Raw genomic sequence first — 18,689 nt, 5'->3', positions numbered from 1 at the left:
TTTCAAAAGTTCTTGCATAAAAATGCAATGTCGAGTAGAACACCAGAGATATAATGATAGCATCAGAGAAAACAAGGAAACGCAAAAGAACAGTTATTAAACCCTAAACAAAGGGCAAAGTTGGCATCCAACCTCTCTGATTTAAAATGATTGCAGTCCCACATGACCCACACCACCTCTCCTGCCTGTGCCCTGATGTCCATGAGCCCATGTGCCCATGAAGGGAGTATGATTGTTTTTTGTTTTCTTTTTTTCACTTATGTGGACACTTCCCCCTTCCAGGGTGGACATTTTATTTTAATTTTGACCCCGTCCAAGATGGACTTTAATCATTTTTTCTTGTCTCTGTCCAGAGTGGACTTTTTCAATTTTACCCCTGTCCGTGATGGAATTTCTTCCTTATTTGTTTGGGTTACCCCAAGTAATGGGCCACTTCCCTCTCAAGGACATTTTGAGTTGGAGGACTGGACATGTGGCCATGCACAGTGGAGTGAACCGTCATGGTTTTGTGGACTGCTACAACGTCCCACATACAGGTGTGGATTATAATCTTTGTTGATTCTCATATGTGCAGTCTGTCTGAATTACGCCTTTAGCTGGTCCAGTCCAATGTCCTATGTTTTTACAGGTATCTTGCCTCATCCAGTACCCGCACTCCCTCAGAGGTCCACCCAGCACCCCTTTTCTGCCCTAGTCCCCATACCTTCTGCTGAACACTAGCCCTCCAGGCCCCAATTCAGAGGCACAGTGTTATGTGGAGGTGGTGAGGGAATTACAGCAGAACAGATCTACCAGCAGGTACAGTTGTGCATTGACAATCATGTTCCTGGCTCGTGGCATTTGCACCCTAATTGTGGCTTGCAGTGACACACATGGGGTTTGAATGGGTGTTGTGATTTTTGATGTTTGGGTAATGGTCAATGTCACTAAAGTTGCGATTTGTCCTACATGGCTGAGTGTGGGCATGTCTCCTTGATCAATCCTGCATGTGCTTTGGGTTACTGGCTGCACTCATTTTCCTTGACACATTGTCAACCTTTGATACTATCAACCACAGCATCCTCACTGACATACTCCACTCTCTAGGCATCAGGGACTCTGCATTAAAATGGTTAAACTCCTACCTTGCTGACTGTTCACAAATCACCCTCCTACCACCCTTCTCCTCTCAGCCTGCCCTGTCCCCAACAGGGTCCCAGAGAGGGCCTCCCTATCCCACCTATTCATCACTGCGCTGCATGATGGCTGACCACCTCCACCTCACTCCTGGTAAACTGTGATCCTGATCTGCAGTGAAATGGCACTCTGAGCCGAAAACCCAGCCCCTGGCCGTCCTCCCTGGGCAACCCATCCATGGCACCCAGCTCAGTAAAGAACCTAGGAAGCACCATGGATTCTGACATATCACTCTCTCACCACATTACTGCAGTGTGTACATCCTGTTATCTACACCTCTGCATCCTTAGGTGGTTCTTCCACTGCCTCTCATGAACTCACGGAGTCACGGAACTGTTGGCAATCCTCTCACAGTGGACTACACCAATTCTGTGCGCACCTGCCTATCACTTGAGGGAGCTCCAACATATTGAAACTCTGCAGCTAGGCTCCTCCTTGCCCAGTATGTACACATCACTCCTGCGTTTCGGGCGTTTTAGTGGCTACCCATCAGCTGACACACCACCTTAAAGGCCATGTGCCACCCCAAGACAGGCCCTGACTTCCTACAACACTGACTCACAGCCTACCAACCCAACAGGAACCTTAGAGCAGGCTCTGCACTCCTCCATGTGACCCCTTCCTGCAAATCGACAAGAACCAGAGGAACATTATTGTCAATCCAAGCTCCCACACTCTGGAACTCCTTCCCAAACAGCATCTGCCATGTAGAGGACCACCAATCCTACATAAATATTTATGCCCCATGAAAGTCCCGGCACGTCCTACTCTGCTGGGTGCACCATGCTGGCCCATGCACTGTTGCAGTAAGTGTAATGCCTGTGGTGCTTTTCAGTGAATCCTGCTTTTTTCCGGGACAGCATGGTGCCTGGCCAAAAGGAGTATCACTGATGACTTGCATACAATGGCAGTGCAGCCTGCCTATATGCACCCCTGCACTCTACTGGACAAATTTACTGCAATTGGGCCTTTAGGTTTGGACTGCTTGGCACATGTGAATCCCTGACAGCCTGTGTCGTACATGTCAATTGTTGTTTACTGTTGTTTTTCTGTATGTGATTTTCATCTTCAATGTATTGCATGACTTTTAATTTCCCACATCTCTTTCATTCTCAACTTGCTCTGTATATGACTGCACTGTATGTGACTGTATATTGTGGGCTCATGCCTGAGAAACATACTCCCTTCCCCACAGCTTTTGTTCTCCCTGCATGTTTTTGCAGAACACCCCATGATTCATAGGGTCCACTCATCCTGGGGTAGACTCTTAATGAGGGGGAAGTGACAGCTGGAGAGAGAGGACCTGTCAATCTGTCCCTGCACTATTCTGTCCATCAGGAGAGAGAAGGAGGGGGGCATAGTCTGGAGTGGGGTTGCAACAGCCTTATATATGTGTGGAGCGATGACTTGGAACTCTTCCTGTGTTGCCTGACATGGTGTGGTGACCGTGTGGGTTGGGGGCAGAGAGAGACAGAGAAGGCCCCTTCAGCAGGCACACTTCTTTTATCTGTCTGCTCTTCACCCCCTTCCCCTTTTGTAATCCTTCAGCCACATCCTGCTCTATTTATCCAGCAGTGTGCCTCCCAGCATCTCTACCCGTTTCGTTCTCTCTTTCTCTCCTGTGTCTCTATTTCTCTCTCCCCATTCTATCAACCCTCACGCTCTCTACCAGTCCCCTTCTCCCTGCTCATCTCCCCAGCAGCTAATCTCGTCCTTGCTCCCCCCTCTGTCTCTGCTCCCCCGCTGCCTATTCCTTCCTCTCTCCCCAGTCTCTCTCATGCTCGTGCCTCCTTCCCAGCTGCATCCCCAATCATACTTTCCCTATCCAACCATTTACCTCCTCTCTTGGTGTACCTTTCCTTCCCATCCATCCAAGGGTACCCCACAGGCACCCTGGCAACCTGACAGTGGGTGTGCCAGAGTTGTATGCCTGTAATTAATGCCCTGCATTGCGCTGCAGCTCAGGGCAGACAAACCCCAGTGTCCAGAGTATCTAACGTTTTCTGATGGCAATGAGTATACTTCACTCCCAGTAATGTCCCTTCAAAAAGTTCTGAATTTAGTGTATTCTTTGTTGCTCACACTCATTGATGTAGCCTGCCTCTGCCAGAGAGGGTCCCAGTCCATCTGCCCATAAAACGCACCTTCATTGGGTTGGTTAATCCCTGGTCGTAAACTATGGCTCTGCCTGGAGTCACCCACAAACCTTTCCCCATTTTGGCATGTCTCCCACATCCACAGGCTGCAGATTCAACCAATTGGTATGCCCCTCGTGTGGGCCCCCTTGCATGGGTGGATCCCCCTCCAAGCCAAGAAGTGGCTGAGCATCCTGGAAGCTCACTGGTGACCACATCAGAGTGGACAGGGTTCGGCCATGTCAGCCCCAGTGGATGCCCCGTTCACCCTTAACCACCAAGCACACAAGTGCATTGCTTCAGAACGACCATTCTGTGGGGTACCAACCCCCCATCACGGTGCATTGTGTGACCCCTCCTGCTTTAAGTTGCGCCAGGTGCAGGGTGGCTGTAGCTACACTTGGTCAGTTTGCACCTCCCCTTGATGACAAGCATACATTGGGATATCTACCCTGTGTACTTCCTGTGCCTAACATGGTGATCACAGGTAAGGGTGAATCATGTTTCAAATCGAATGAGTGAGCCTGAAAAACAGCTACCACATCCACATCCATCTCGTGCATGCAAATTGCTCACTACCAGTGTGTGGATGTACTGGCTTGAATCAATGACGCAGGATTCTTTTGAGGCCCTGTGATTGTAATGTGCACACTTCACATCCTTTGAAGAGGAATAATTAGAGGGCAAATCTGGTGCAGCAACTATGGTGATTCCAGATCCACATGCGTATGTAATAGTTGTTGCACTTGAAAAGTCTCATAGTTGAATGTGGTCATTGAGCTGGTGGTGTGGCATGAGGCACACATATGTCTGTCCCAGCCCCACCCACCGTCACCATGTGAAGGCCTGTCATGCTGCCACAGAGGACAGCAGCAAGACTGGAAGGGCTGTGCACCAGGAACCCATTTGTTTTGTTCCACGTTGGTCTTGCTGGACCCCCAAGGGGGGATTCTGAGAAAGAGCATGGGTCCATCTCGGCATACGTGCAGGATGGAAACCACTGTATTGCCCCCCAATATCCTGCTCTGGCAGGTTCAGGCTGATATCTGGATGGATGAAAATTGTCTGTGACTCTTTTCGGTGGATCACTCAGCTCATGCGTCAATGAAGAATGTATCTAGCTGCAATTAATTTGTGTGATTCGTAGGACATATTGCTCATCATTACTTCAATCTCACCTTGCAGCTCTCTGTTCCTCCTGAGGCTATGCCTTTTCTGAGGATCACTTAAAAAGCAGCTGCCTGTAGACTCTCCCTGGGATGCAACTGGGGCTGTCAAATGGTCCCCATTACCCTTTGTCCCTCTGAGGTCAAATCCCGATCAGCACCGTAGCTGGATCCATAGACCTTGTGCATTTACCTGTTCCCGGGGCCTCCTGGCCTCTCCATTTCACAACTCATGGGGTCAGGTGAGGCAGATGCACAGTATGCTGTGTCACATGTGGCTGTCTGTGGTGTTCCACAGCTGCCAACATGGGATGGGTGTGGGGCACAGACCTCGCAACTATGTTCATCAGGTAACCACTCCCCAGATGGTGTTTGCTGCAGACCGGCACAGCGCAAAGTTGACAACGCCGGAGGTACTATGCTGGAGCAACACCGTGCCCAGCCATCTGAGAGAGAGAGATGTGGTGAACAGCTAAATGTCACCATCTCACCAAGTGACAAACCAGGATTCCCTCAGTAGCAGCACGTGCAGAGGGACGAGCCCAGCACTAAATCTACATCCAGTGGCAGGTGTAGGAAATTTGGCATACAGAAAACCAACTCACTTAGGAGGCCCAGGTTCTTCTGTTCAGGGCACACCACATGGGCAGTGTTCGGCTGGTAGCGTCCACCAGCACGGTGTGGTTCAGGACTTCTCTGAGTCGGGTACTTGGGAATGCAACACAAAGCAGGTGGTTGACTCCATTCCAGGATAAGTATGGTGGTGAGACCAATAGCCAACAAGTACCATAAGTGAAAGATGAAATGTACTTTGATGAGTGAGTTAAATAGGGCATGATTACATGAAAAGGGAAGCATGTAGGGATTTCACACAGTGGGCTGTTTCATCACCAAAAACAGTGGATTCCCTCTCAGGACCGCCACTCCGGCAAATCCAGCTGACACAGGGTGCATTACCTCTGGTGGGTTGCACAGCGACTGAATACAGGTTGGCAGAGAACGACCCATGCAGCAGGTGGCTATCTACTCTGGTGAAGAGTGGTACTGACCCGTGGCTCCCATTTCAACGGAACTACATGCCATGGGAGATTGACCACCAGCGTGCCCTTCTTTGGCAACTACCCCATGGTCTCTCAGGGGTCACCAGGATAGAGACAGGGGACATAGCCCCCTACCTCCAGTGCAACTGTCAACTTGTGTGGTCTGTCATCAGTCTACCCTGACCACATTACACCACCAAGTGCCTAGGCCCACAAAGGGTGGCAGGGGTCTGCAGTGATCTCGGTTATCCAACCAACTCATTTTGTTACACAGATCAATGTGTACAAATTGTAGAGCCAAACCAAAGCCTTTAGCACTATGGAGGTGAGAGGCAGCATACAGCTGCTGAAGTGTGATCCCATTACACTTTGAATGCCACCAGCATCTCTCGTTCACTCTGTGGAGGAGGTGTTGTGTGAGCGTGTGTGATAGGATATGATATGATATGGCATTCATAACGAACCTATACACAAGTGTTTCAAGGCGCGACAAGGCCAGGGAAGGGAACAGAGGGAGGACAAAAAACTATCTCACTAGTCCTAGTGACAATGAGATCGTGCAAGTGCAGGGGAAAGGGAAGGGGAAAAGTGCCAGTGGAGGGAGGGTGGAAGGATGGATTAGTGAAGGACAAGGACCCAACATAACAAGTAGTGCAGCCAACAGGTGGAAAGTGCGAGTGTTAGACATGCAGACAACAGGTGTCTAATAAGTGCAGGAAAGGGGACTGTTGGGTTACAGATGCAGACCACAATACCAGGGTATGTCAGGAGGCAGTGCGGGTATGCAGCTGGATGGAAAGGGACATGTGCCCAAGTTCAAAGGTAGCCAGTTGACCAGTGCAATATTCAGACAGGAGATCAGCAGGGAAGAGGAAGAGAGAAGGCCAAAACAAAGAGGAAGGTCTTGAGGTGCTTCTGGAACTGGAGATGGTTCTTCTCAAGTTTCAGAGAGGCAGGGAAGCTGTTCCAGAGGGAGGCACCAGCCGAAGAAAGAGATCTGCCCCTAATTCATTGCTTGGAGAAGCAACTGGCCCTCAATGTGTTGGAGGTGGTGGAGCGAAGAGCTTCAGTAGGAAGATATTCCCATAGAGAGAGTTAGAGGTATTGCAGTCCCAAGCCCCAGAAAGCCTGTGGACAATGCAGAGGGTTTTGATCTTGATTCTTGCTGCCACTGGGAGCCAATGGAGAGATTTCAGAGCTGGAAAGATGTGATCCCTTGGCTTGAGGACATGTCTCACAGTCCTGTTCTGGGTGAGTTGTAGAGGATGGAGAGTAGAGGCAGGTAGATTTAGAAAGAGGCTGTTGCAGTAGTCCAGCCTAGAGAGAACCAGAGCTTTAGAGACAGTGAGCTTCAAGGGGGAAATTGAGTAAAGGAACAATACCTTTGAGGAGGTCCAGCTGGTAGATTGACTTCTTAGAGACATCAGAGATGTGAGGAGAGAAAGAGATTGTGGAGTCAAAGATGACCTGAGGTCCTTGGCCTCACAGGTGGGCGCAGGAAGAAGACCCAGAGTGAGCATCCAGTGAGTGAAAGGAAAGGAATGTGCTGGTGAGCTGATGAGAAGGATCTCTGTCTTACTGGAATTAAGGCAGAGGTCATTGGTGGCACACCACTCCTGGATTGCGGACAGACATAGCACATAGCACTGAAAGCTGGAGCATAGAGCAGCTACACAGTGGGTGCCAGGTATTGGTTGAACAACCAGGGAGAAAGATTTGACCCCTGGGGAACACCACAGGTAGAGAGAGAGATAGAGGGAGAGGAAGGACCCGAGTTGGATCTGGGAGGGTCGGTCAGAGAGAAATGAGGTCAGCCAGGCCAGGGCCTGATCAGTGATACACAGGTTATCACGGAGCCAGTTCAGCAGGATGGCATGGTTTACAGTATCAAAAGCAGACGAGAGATTGAGTAGGATGAGGACAGAAGGGTGCTTAGTATCCAGGTTTGAGAGCAGGTCTTTACAGATGTTCAGGAGAACCGTTTTGCTGCTTCTGGTTGCTCTGAAGCCAGACCCAGACTGATGGTTCTGGAGACAACCAACATATTCAGTGTGAAGGTTAATCTGGGAGATGGCCAGCTTTTCCAAGAGTTTGCCCAGAAAAGGAGTAATGGAGATCGGGTGATCGTTAGCCAGACAGGAGGGGTCGGCAGAGGATTTCTTAAGAAGAGGGTGCACAAGAGAGTGCTTCAGAGGGGAAGGGAAGGTTCCAGTGGTGAAAGAGTGGTTGCAAAAGTCGGTCAAGGTTGGAGCGAGGGTGTCAATGTGGTCCTTAGTGGTTTTGGATGAATAGGGAAGAACCTGTTTTGACAAGACTCTCATAGATCGGACTTGTCTAGAAACCTCGCCGGGGTGAACAAAGGAAAGGAAAAAAAGGGAGGAGGAGAGGCAACCGCAGGAAGGCCAGAGGAAGAGGGAAAAAGTAAAGGAAGAAAGAGGGGAGGAAGAGAGAGTGGAAAGGATGTCAATGTGAAGCCAGGGCTGTGCAGAGGGCCTGGGAAGAGACAGGAGAGGTATATACTGCACCAGGATTGGCCAGCTCCTTGCAGATTTTATAGAGTTTGACAGGTTGTTAGATGCCGCAGAGACGCAGACTTGGATGTGACCTCTCTTCTTAGTGTGGACAGAGAGTCGGTAATGCCTTTGGAGCAGGCGACAGGCCAGTTTGTCAGAGGGTGCACAAGATGCTGTGTTTAAGGGTGACGAGGTCTGAGTCGTATCAAGAGTTGCACTTGGCTTTGAGCTTCAAGCAGATCCTCATGTCAGGGGCAAGTACAGGATGTGAGTCAGCCAGAGGTGCAGGAGGAGGAGAGAAAGTGGCATTGAAAGGCTCAGCTGACACACGCTTCATGGGTCGGATGACTGAGAAGGTGGATGGTAGTGCAGGGGTTGGCTTGGCCTGAGGAGTAGAGAGAGAGAGATGAGAGGAGAGGAGAAAGTGGTCACTCCAGGAGAGAGGACTGGTGAGAGGGTTAGAGAAGGGGAGGTCTGAGGAGATCGGAATATTCAAGGTATGCCCTGCAGAGTGATTCAGGCCAGAGGGAAGACTAGAGAGAGAAACAGATCGCAAAGCTTGCAAAATGGTCCAGAGGAGGTTCAGGAAGCATCCAGGTGGATGTTGAGGTTTCCGAGGAGGAGGAGTTGAGTGGTTGAGGCCAGGAGGGAGGAGGAGAGGTCTGCCCACTCAGAAAGGAAAGAGGTTACCTGACCAGGTGGACGGTAGATAATAGCCACAGTGAGAGAGTGGACAGGAGAGAGAGAGAGCCTGAAGAACAGGCATTCAAAGGAGGAGTAGACCTGGATAGTAATGATAGAGGCAGGGATACACTCCGGGAAGATCAAGGCTACACCCCAACCGGGGTGGTTGTTCCTGGGCGCGGAGATGATCTTGTAGCTAAAAGGGAGAGAGTGTCAAAACTTGTGATAGATCTGGCCATGAATTATGTCTCTGTAAGACCCAGAACATCAAGGTTGAGTTCTAGGAGACGGCAAATATCAGAGGAGTGTTTAACAGGTGAACAAGAGTTGGGAGTGGCAAACTGGAGAAGATTGCCACCCATGAAAGACTTCCATGGAAGGGTACAGGTCAGACGTATGCCCTGCGGAAGTGTAGAAGGAGTCCGAGAGTAGGCAGAAGAGGAAGGAGAAGAGGTCAAGGTAGCCAAGGAGGAGGATGAAGGCACCAGAGAGGTGGCAGAGGAGGGGGACAAGGGAGCCAGAGAAGGAACAGAACGGACATCAGGAGAAGAGAATTGATGAGGCGCGGGAAGCGTCTATCAAGAATGAGGAGGTTGGCCTCAGGGCCTTGAACAAAGACAGTGCCATTTAGGTTAACATTAATGATGGTCTTAGAGGAATGGTAAGGGGCCAGGAGGGCCTCCTACCGGGTGCCACCATTAATGGGAGAGGATGAAAAATTAGAGAGCACATAGACCGTATGTGGAGTCCATAGGTCTGGCGAAGGAACGGCAAAGAGGATGTCGGTGAGGGTCTGCCTGGAGGAAGGGCTGGTGTAGGTATCAGTGATAGGGAGGACTAGGATGGAAAACAGGATATCCCTTTTGAATTTCTTCCTATCAGACTTAGTAAGAAGGACAGGCTAGTCAATAGAGAAGCAGTTAGATAGGCGAGACATAGAGCACCATAGAGGATGCAGAGGGTGGGGAGAGGGGAGGAAGGAGGGGACGGGGAACAAAGGTAAGAGGGGAGGAGACACTAGGGCTGGCACAAGAGGAGGAGTGCAATCAGATGAGACAAGAACGAGACAACAATAAATTAATAAAATACACAATGGACTTAATTTGACAAATAAGAGCAGTCAAGTAGATGTGAAAACAAACCAGTTAACAGAGTAAGAACGAGGGAACCTGAAAGAATAAAGAACAGAAGAGGGAGCAACCAGGCAGAGCAAGGGCTAAGTAATAGAACAATGATCAAGTGCACCTAAGGAGAAGAGTGAAAAACATGAGAAGAAACACAACCAGGAACAACCAGACAGAGCGATGGCTAAGTAACCGAACAATGATCAAAGGAACCTAGGGAGAAGAGTGAAAAACATAGGAAGGAACACAACCGGGAACAACCAGGCAGAGTGAGGGCTAAGTAACAGAACAATGATCAAGGGAACCTAAGGAGAATAGTGAAAAACATGAGAAGAAACACAACCGGAAAACAACCAGATAGAGCGAGGGCTAAGTAACCGAACAAGGATCAAAGGAACCTATTGAGAAAAGTGAAAAACATACAGAAATAGGAAGAAGTATACATCAGTCTAAGATAGCAGACCCAAACACAGTGCAGTGAACAAAATGGGGCATAGAATAAGAAAAAGTAGCAGAGCAAAGAATAGCAACAGGGGCTGGAATGGGAAAAAAGGGTGCAGGAAGGGGCCTGCAGGGGAGCAGTGACACGTAGGAGTGAGCAAAAAAGGATGGAAGGGGCGAGGAGCACACACGATCAAGGATTGTGAGGGAACCACGCAGGCAGAGGATGCGTAGGTGTGAGCGTAGTTAAGGATGGACAGGGCATGGAACAGACATGATCAAGGAGTGTGAAGGAACCACCCGGTCAGAGGACGCACAGGCGTGAACGTAGCCAGGAATGGAAGGGGTGGGGAGCAAACACAATCAAGGGTTTAGAAGGAACCACGTGGGCAGTGGCCGCGCAGGCGTGAGCACAGCCAAGAGTGGAAGGGACACGGCACACATGCAAACAAGGATTGCGAGGGAATGACGCGGGAAGAGGACGCAGAGGCTGGTAGACAAGGAAGGATGGGGCAGGGGAATGCAACACAGGAACCATGCATGAAGGAATCAAAAGGGAGGGGAGCACACCCACTCAAGGGGCACAGGCAGAGGGAGCAGGTCTTGAGGGAGGGGGGACACATGTCAGGGGAGAAAGGTGCAGTCACAGGGGCTAAGAAGTGCAGAGCAAGCTAACTCCCCACGACTTCTTACCTGATGGCCGTAGACAGGAGGGTGAGTTGTCTGCATTCACTGCCTATGCCGCAGACCCCGTCGCCGCCAAACACCTGCTACGCTCAACACCGCAGACCGGGTCACTTGTTACACACTCCTTAGCAGATTCGGACTTCCATTGCCAATGTCCTGCTGTCTTTATAAGGCAATATATTTTCTGGGATCAGATGAGTGTTTGCATTGGTCACCTTAACTCAGCATTTGGTTCATCCCGCAGCAACAGTTCTGCTTCCCAGAAGTGGCCCACGGGTGACAGTGGGCCAGGCTTCTTGCCCATTATAAGTTTGAGAATAGGTTGAGATACTTTCACCACCATAAGCTCTGATCATTTGCTTTACCAGATAACAGTGGAGTTTACGAGCACCAGCTTTCCTGAAGGTGACTTCAGAGGGAACCAGCTACTAGATGGCACAACTGGTCTCTTTCACTATATCCAGGTCGGATGGCCGATTTGTTCATCGGGAATGCTACAGACCTCCACCAGAGCTTCCCCTGGCCAGGCATAGTTCACCATCTATCGGGTCCTAGCAGACATGCTCATACTCCAGTTCCCCAACAGAGCGGGGTAGAGGGGCGGTGGTGTACCCGCCATGACATCACAATGGGATCCGACCTCAGCCGGGGTGCACCAGCCCTCACTTTCATTGCACCACAGGGTTTGGTCGAGGTCTCTGATTCACACACGTGTTTGACTCCTTGGCCTGTGTTTCAAGACAGGTCTGGTGGGTAACCAACATAACTGCAGACCCCTGGCACCCTTTGTGAACCTCCCTGCTTAGCAGCACAGCACAGTCAGGTAACTGAGGCCAGTCCACCCCAGTCAACAGTTGCAATTGGATCAGGGGGTCCATCCCCCATCGCTGACCTGGCAATCCCCTACAAGGGGGCCGCGATGGTTGGTTGATGACACTCTACGTCACAGACTCACCTGCCCTACTGGCCTTCTGAGCTGACCCAGAGACAGTCGCGATACACTGCCATGGAGTAAATGCACCATGTAGAGACTCTGTGGGCCCTGGCGGTGGTCCCGCAAGGGCATCTGTCATTCTGGACGACTGACCTGCCTGCCATTTTGAATCCTGCACAGACCACACCGATTTCCTTCTTGTTGATTTCATGCCCTCTTGAACTCTCTCTTCAGAGTTTCTTTCAACTTTCCCTTATTGTACTTCATGGCTATCAGTAATATATCCATATTTAGCCTTGGATGGAGCTTGTCACCCTATGTGGCCTGCATACCCAAGCAATCCAACTCTGAGATGACCCGATCCCGGCATGCCGGGGGCCACTGCCAGACTCACCCTGCCGCAAGACAGGAATTCAGCGCTGGGCTCTTCTTTCTTCACTTGCCATTTCAGAGGGAATCCTAGCTAGTCTCTTTTCCTGCATTTAGTATTTTGCTTAAATTCAGCATGTCGCTAAATCTGATCTGAGGTCAATGTTGTGGGGGCTGAAGCATAGGCAGCTGGCCTCAGAGCCAGGGCAGTTTGAGTGGGTTTGCCCAGGCCCCACACCACTGGCACAGCCATGTGTGTACTGTCCCGATCTGTGGCAAAGCATGCCTTGGGAGGCATTGCCTATTGGATACGTCCTCAAGGCCTGCACTCCAGGGCTGTCCTTGCCAGGCAGCCATGGGACACCACAGACAGCCGCACAAGTCATGGCCAGCTGGACAGATTCCCATGGGAGGGGAAAGTGCATCAGGTTTTTAGACCGCCGTCACCAACACCCCCACCGGGGCACATCAGGCATCAGGCACTCGAAACGCATGGGGTGGGGAAACCGGGAGACCAGTATGCTCCATCAACAAGCCTCTTTGCCAGGTCGAAGAATCCTGAAATGGTGCCAATCGAGGTCTAACCTAAGGTGGATGAAGGGAACAGGGTCCCTGCAACCACCCCAGCCACACACCTGTGAAGGGACATTCAAGCAACCCTCAAACAGACAGAGCCCCAGGAGGAAACCAGGGTTGCAAAGTGCATTCAAAGTGTTGATGGTCAATGAGCACTGCAATTCACAGTGATTCTCGCAGCTACCTGCATTCTTCATCAATGCACAAGCCGGGTGATCCACCACCAGTTGTCACAGGCAACTTTGTTTTCCAGACATCGGCCCAAATCTGCTGGTGCAGGAGGGCTGGGGGGAGACAGCACACCTTTCCCACCCACACACACAGCGAGGCAGCCTGGTGACCCATCTAGCTTCCCCACTTGGGAGTCAGCCAAGAACATTGTTGTTTATAAACAAACATGTTCCATGTGTTAAGCCCAGGAAGTCCACCCAACATCTTCTGTAGTAATACAACAGGGGCTCCCCACAATGGCAGTGGCAGGCAGCTCCCCTGCTATGCCACCAGACCAATCCACTCATCCTTCCCCAACCATGTCCTCCTGCTCCCCTACTGGGGAGCAGGAGAGAAGGGCAAGAGGCAGGCAGGATGGGGATGGGGTCGTACGGCTAGGATCTTCAAGCCCCAGGCAAGATGCACTGGGCCAAGCTCTATGGTGGTGGCTAGTAGGAACCTCAACACTGGCCCATCAAGTAGGCCTGGCTGCACCATGTATCAAAGCTCAGCCAGCGTGGTAGGCTGCCATTCACCTAGGGAGGCATCCTTTGAGAAAAGCCAGGTTTTTCTCAGTTCCTGGATGCACCCACTCTGGACTTTCCTGCTGACTGTGGTGCCCCCACCAACACCCACCCACTCGCAGGTCAGAGAGATTAGTGCACTCAGCGAGCATGGCAGCCCGGATGGCAGTTTGGAGAGGAAGAGGTCCACTCAGGGATCCCTCACTGGTGCATGTTTGGGGTTCCCCCAGAAGATTAACACAACCCTGCTCAACGTCCCCATCCATCTACTGTTTCCTGGACCACTCCAGTGGAAGTGATCCCGCTCCCCGGTGTCTGGTCCCCCACAGACCCTGGCCTCAGACCACACAACTTGCCAGACCATAGCACAAGAGGCACCCCTGGCTGTGGGTGTGCATGTCTGGGATGCAACAGCTGCTCCAACAAGACCCTTTGCATCGTCCACAAGGCTTGCTGGGGCCAGGGACCGCGTTACCTCCAAATCTCTCTCCCTAAACATCTTCCTTCTCAAGCTCTCTGCTCATCCACCTCCAACTCTCTGAGGGTTGGATGCTTCTCCAAGCAGACAGTGGAGGGTAGATCTCTCTGCTCGGCTGGGGCTTCACTCTGGAACAGCCTCCCTGCCTCTCTCAAACTTGAGCAGAACCACCTCTGGTTCCGGAACCAACTCAAGACCTACCTTTTCGCTTCCTCTTTCTTTCTTTCTCTCCCCTGCTGATGTCCCTGACTACTCTGCGCACTGATCACCTGGCTACCCTCTGAACTCAGGCCCAGGCTCCTGCATGTGCAGTTGCCCTCGCACTGCCTCTGGGCTCCCCTAGCACTTAAGGGTTTGTTCCTACAACCCTACAGTCCCTTCTCTATGCGCTTACGAGCCACCCGCTGGCTGCACTTATTGAGGTACCTGCACTTTATCCCCCAAACTCCACTCCTTCATCCCCACACTTGCACAAACTTGCACTTGCAAGGCCAAGTAAGATTGTTGTTTTGTCCGCCCTTTGTTTCCCCCTCCTTGTCTTGTCACGCCTAGAAACACTTGTCTACAGGCGCGTTATAAATGCCATATCATATCATATCAATGATCCTTCCACAGGTTCACCTACAGAAATCCTATTTCGACATGTACTTCCTCTAGATGATCAGTTTTGATCCTCTTCTCAGTACTCTGCCAAAGCCGTTACCGACCCTGGCGGGACCAATTCAGGCACCTCACTCACTGTACAAAGGACAAGGACTTAATCAACCAGAGACTATGACCCACACTTACTGGGAATTCCTCGTTCATGTGAAATATGTGCGAACTCAATCAATTTCACAAACAGGGTTCAGCGGGTTACCAACACCTGCCGGCTAAGGGTAGACACACACTGATCCATTCAGTGTAGCGCACATGCAGCTCCAGACTTCTGACAGCTTCACAGGCCTATTATTGCTCAATCTCATGTGGCTGAATACCACTTTCCCCTCTAAGAAGTTGAACGCCCTGGTGGTGACAATAGTAATTGGCATGGGGGAGTCTTGTTCATTGTCGGAATTACCAAGAGAAATCGCTCCACCAACTAAGAACAGCCATGCACCACCACCCACAGAATCAAGTAATAGCTATCAATCTGTTAATCCTTTCTGTGTATGTGTATGGGCCAGGTAAGGTTTCCTATGTATAGTCAAATTGTTCTTTAGGCTCCATTCCTGGTGGTGCCATTCTGTCAATTTATTTTCAGTTTCAGCTTTGCAACCATACTGCCCCTCAGAACCCAAAGATTTTAGGTTCCCAGAGGCTGCTGTGCCAGTCATTGTGCTTGGAGGGGAGAGCTCTCCGCTATCCACACTCCCTAAGGGGGCATACCATTGACACAGTCAGTCTCAAGGCAGGTGGAAGGTTATTGCTTGAAACAACAGCCAGGACCAGCCAAGCAGTCCAACTGTAGATAAAGTGTGCCTCATCAGTACAAGATAATCTGTCCACTATGGATGAGGTAAGGGAGTGAGACTATGTGAAATACATTTGAAAAACGGGGGAGAGTTGCATTAAAATAATTTGGGCACTGCAACCCAGTAAGTGGTTGTTGTTTTCATCCCTACAGGTGAGGAAAGACAGGAAAAGCTGACATACATCTGCACAGGAAATACAGCTTCAGCAGCACAAACGGCTGCAGGGTGGTCAAAATTGGTAGACTCAGCTACTCCACGGAGGTAGATTAATGAATATCTAACCTATGACCTTTGAGGCAAAGGGGCTGGTGTGAGGTTAAATTATAAAATCTTTGAAGTTTATTTTAATATGTTTATTTACCCTTTCAAAGACCCTCAGGAAGATAATGGAGATAGAACAGTGGATTTTACCATAAAACATTTCAAGATACATACAGTCTGCCCCTGATGAATGTTCCGCAGAGTCAAGCCAGAGAGGACAGAAATGTATATAAGTTGGGATATTGCTAACAGAGTGTGATCTAGGAATTTAGGCGACTAACGCTATGAAGAACCATGTCACAGTGAGTTGCAAACTTATGGGTTCAAGTTTATAACTGTATAATTTTTTATATTTGTTATACGGATTTTTGTAACAATTGTTAATTAATTAGAGTTTGTAATATCTTTGAGGTGTATTTGTGTTTATCATTATGTATTTTTTTACTTTGTATAAATTCAATACCATTGGAAGGAGCTATTATTTGTTTTGAAGTTCATCTGATAGGCACGTGTTAGGGAGAATTCTCATAAATGTGCTACTTTCCCTTACGATTTGAGACCCCCAGCAAATTTGCTGGATTTCTAGGACTTTCATTTTTTCCTGGAAAGAGTGTGAGTCTTTTTCCCCACTCTTTCATGTATTTTGATGTGTGTTTTACTTTTGTGTTCTTTGATTATGGAGTTTTAAACAACTCCATAGGCATCATGTTTTTTTTATGTGTCACAGAGCACCCTCAGTGCAGTGACATAGGGATGTCTTTCAGACTCCCCAAGGTTTAAATACCTTCTCTTGGACTGACTACTGTCTCCCAGTGAATGTAAAGTAAAAATGACTTTACTAGTCTTTTTAAATTGCTAGACCCAGCACACACTACCTTACAGCAGAGTGCTGGAGGGAATACCTAGTATTCCCTATGCCTAGAAAACTCAGGTAGCCCTCAGAAACTACCCTTTCCTCTCAGAATGGCTGGTGGCAGTGGTATTACCATGTAATCCCGACCGCGACCGGTTTAAATGCTCCGGTAGCTGAAATCCACCGAAGCCATGTTTTCAAGATGGCGTTTGAGCACCCTCTGTAAAAACAGGTTCTGATTGACTTTTTTTGCCATTTCTTTTTGGAAAGGTCCTTCTAGTGTTTGTCTCTGCACGCCAAAACCAGGTTTGGTCCCTTTGTTTATTTGCTTTTGGAGGGCTTCAGTACTGAGGCCCCCTCTCTGGCGCCTTAGTGTCTGGGGTGGACAGGATGTGAGGGAGGTGCCGGAAACTCCCTGTGTTTAGTCTCCTAGGAAACCTGAATGCACTCTGGTGTGATTAGATGGCTGACTGTCCGGCAAGGACAGCCACCCTGTCGGGTGAGTGACAGCTAGGCTGGAATCAATGGGAGAAATTTGTTTAAAAGCAGGTCTCTGGGACTTGGAAGGCAGAGTTGACCACTGGAACGAAAGAACCGAAGACGAGCTGAAGGAAGACGACTGCTGCAACTCCTGGACCATTGGTTTGCCCGGTGAAGCCCTGTGGAAATGGTCCAAATAGGCTAAAACTCCCTCCACAGAGAAGCCCCTTCAAGGACGACTTCTTCCCTTGAGCTGGTGGGAACAACAAACTTGCAAGCCGCCTGGAAACCATCTCCATACTGGTCGAATTTTCTTCAGAGTGCTGGTGAAAACTGGATAGCCAGTGGGAAGGATACCAGTTTGTGGACTTTAAGGCACTGACACCTTAAACCGATGTGTTTCCAAGCTTGTGGATCCGTCCCCGTGCAGTGAGGAATCTCCCGACGTCCTCCCTCTTGTCCCCACGACTGAGGCCCAGGAACAACGAGATCTGCAGAAACTGCCAGGAACATTTGCCTCAGCTACAGCTTTTCTTCATACAAAGGTACTGTGCAAACGCGGATGATAAATCCTCTCTGCCACGGTCAAAGTTTGTGAAACTTTCCAAACTTTGGAGTGTGTTCGCTCCTAATCCGACATATAACTCTTTTGCGTGCAAATGACTTCTAAGAACATTAGCAAAGACTTAACCGTTTACTACCAGAACTGTGCTATCCTATCCAAGACACTGATCCATTGACTTTGGCCCAGGCCTATTGAATTGAATTGCCTCTTGTAGTGACTGAAACTATTTGCTCTGCCTGAGAAAGTATTTGTGTTTAATTCTTATAACCTTTGTTCTTTTTGCTCCTTTTGAAAGTTACTGAAGTGCCATTTTGCTCCCACTTCAGGGGAGCCTAACTTGTTCAGAAACATATTGTTTGTATACTGTAATGTATTATAGTGTGATATTGAGCTGCTTCTTACTAGTGGAATGTTTTCTAACTAAATGTGTAAATAAATTAATATTGGTTTACCAACTTTGAGTAAGTGTTTGTTTGAACCACTGTGATTGCAAGTCCTTTGTGTAACACATTGTACTGCTCACATCCCTCTCGAGATACGCCTGGTTGCTCAGCCCTGCTACCACAAAACTGTGTACTACAGACTTATACCAAAGGCGAGATTGTGCTTACACCTGTAGTCTTAATTGTGTCTAGTGTTCCCAAAGGGTACTGCATGTAATTCTGCCTAACAGCACGTGAGGTGACTAACAACGACACCTACATACAGACCTCCTTTTTGCTTGTTTAATATGTACATTCCCACTTAGTAGGAAGGTTCAGTACCCCATAGTGGGTTCATCCATTGAGAAAATAGTGTGTTCTTTTTTTCGACCACCATAAGCCGACAGGACTCCCCCTGCAGGCCATGCTCTGATGGGACATTGCATTGGGCGCAGCACTTGGTCAGCTGGTGGGGGTGGGAAGTTATTTTTAAACAGAGCCCAGGTAGGGCAGCGATGACCAAGAGGAGCACAGACATAACCCATATATACTGCCTGCAATAATCCAGAGGATGGCGACTGAGCTTTCTTGCATTCT

At 49.5% G+C, this 18,689-nt stretch overlaps 1 pseudogene; it reads right to left on the bottom strand.

Annotated features, from left to right (window-relative positions):
- Positions 1 to 12,923: 12,923 nt before the first annotated feature.
- LOC138481940 (5.8S ribosomal RNA) lies at positions 12,924 to 13,077 on the bottom strand (annotated as a pseudogene).
- Between the last annotated feature and the right edge of the window lie 5,612 nt (positions 13,078 to 18,689).

The sequence above is a fragment of the Ambystoma mexicanum genome, chromosome 5p (genome assembly GCF_040938575.1).
Source record: "Ambystoma mexicanum isolate Mex_15411 chromosome 5p, UKY_AmexF1_1, whole genome shotgun sequence".
In the NCBI taxonomy this organism is placed as follows: Eukaryota; Metazoa; Chordata; class Amphibia; order Caudata; family Ambystomatidae; genus Ambystoma; species Ambystoma mexicanum.
Note: the sequence above shows the minus strand (reverse complement) of the source record. Positions and strands in the feature narration are given on the sequence as shown.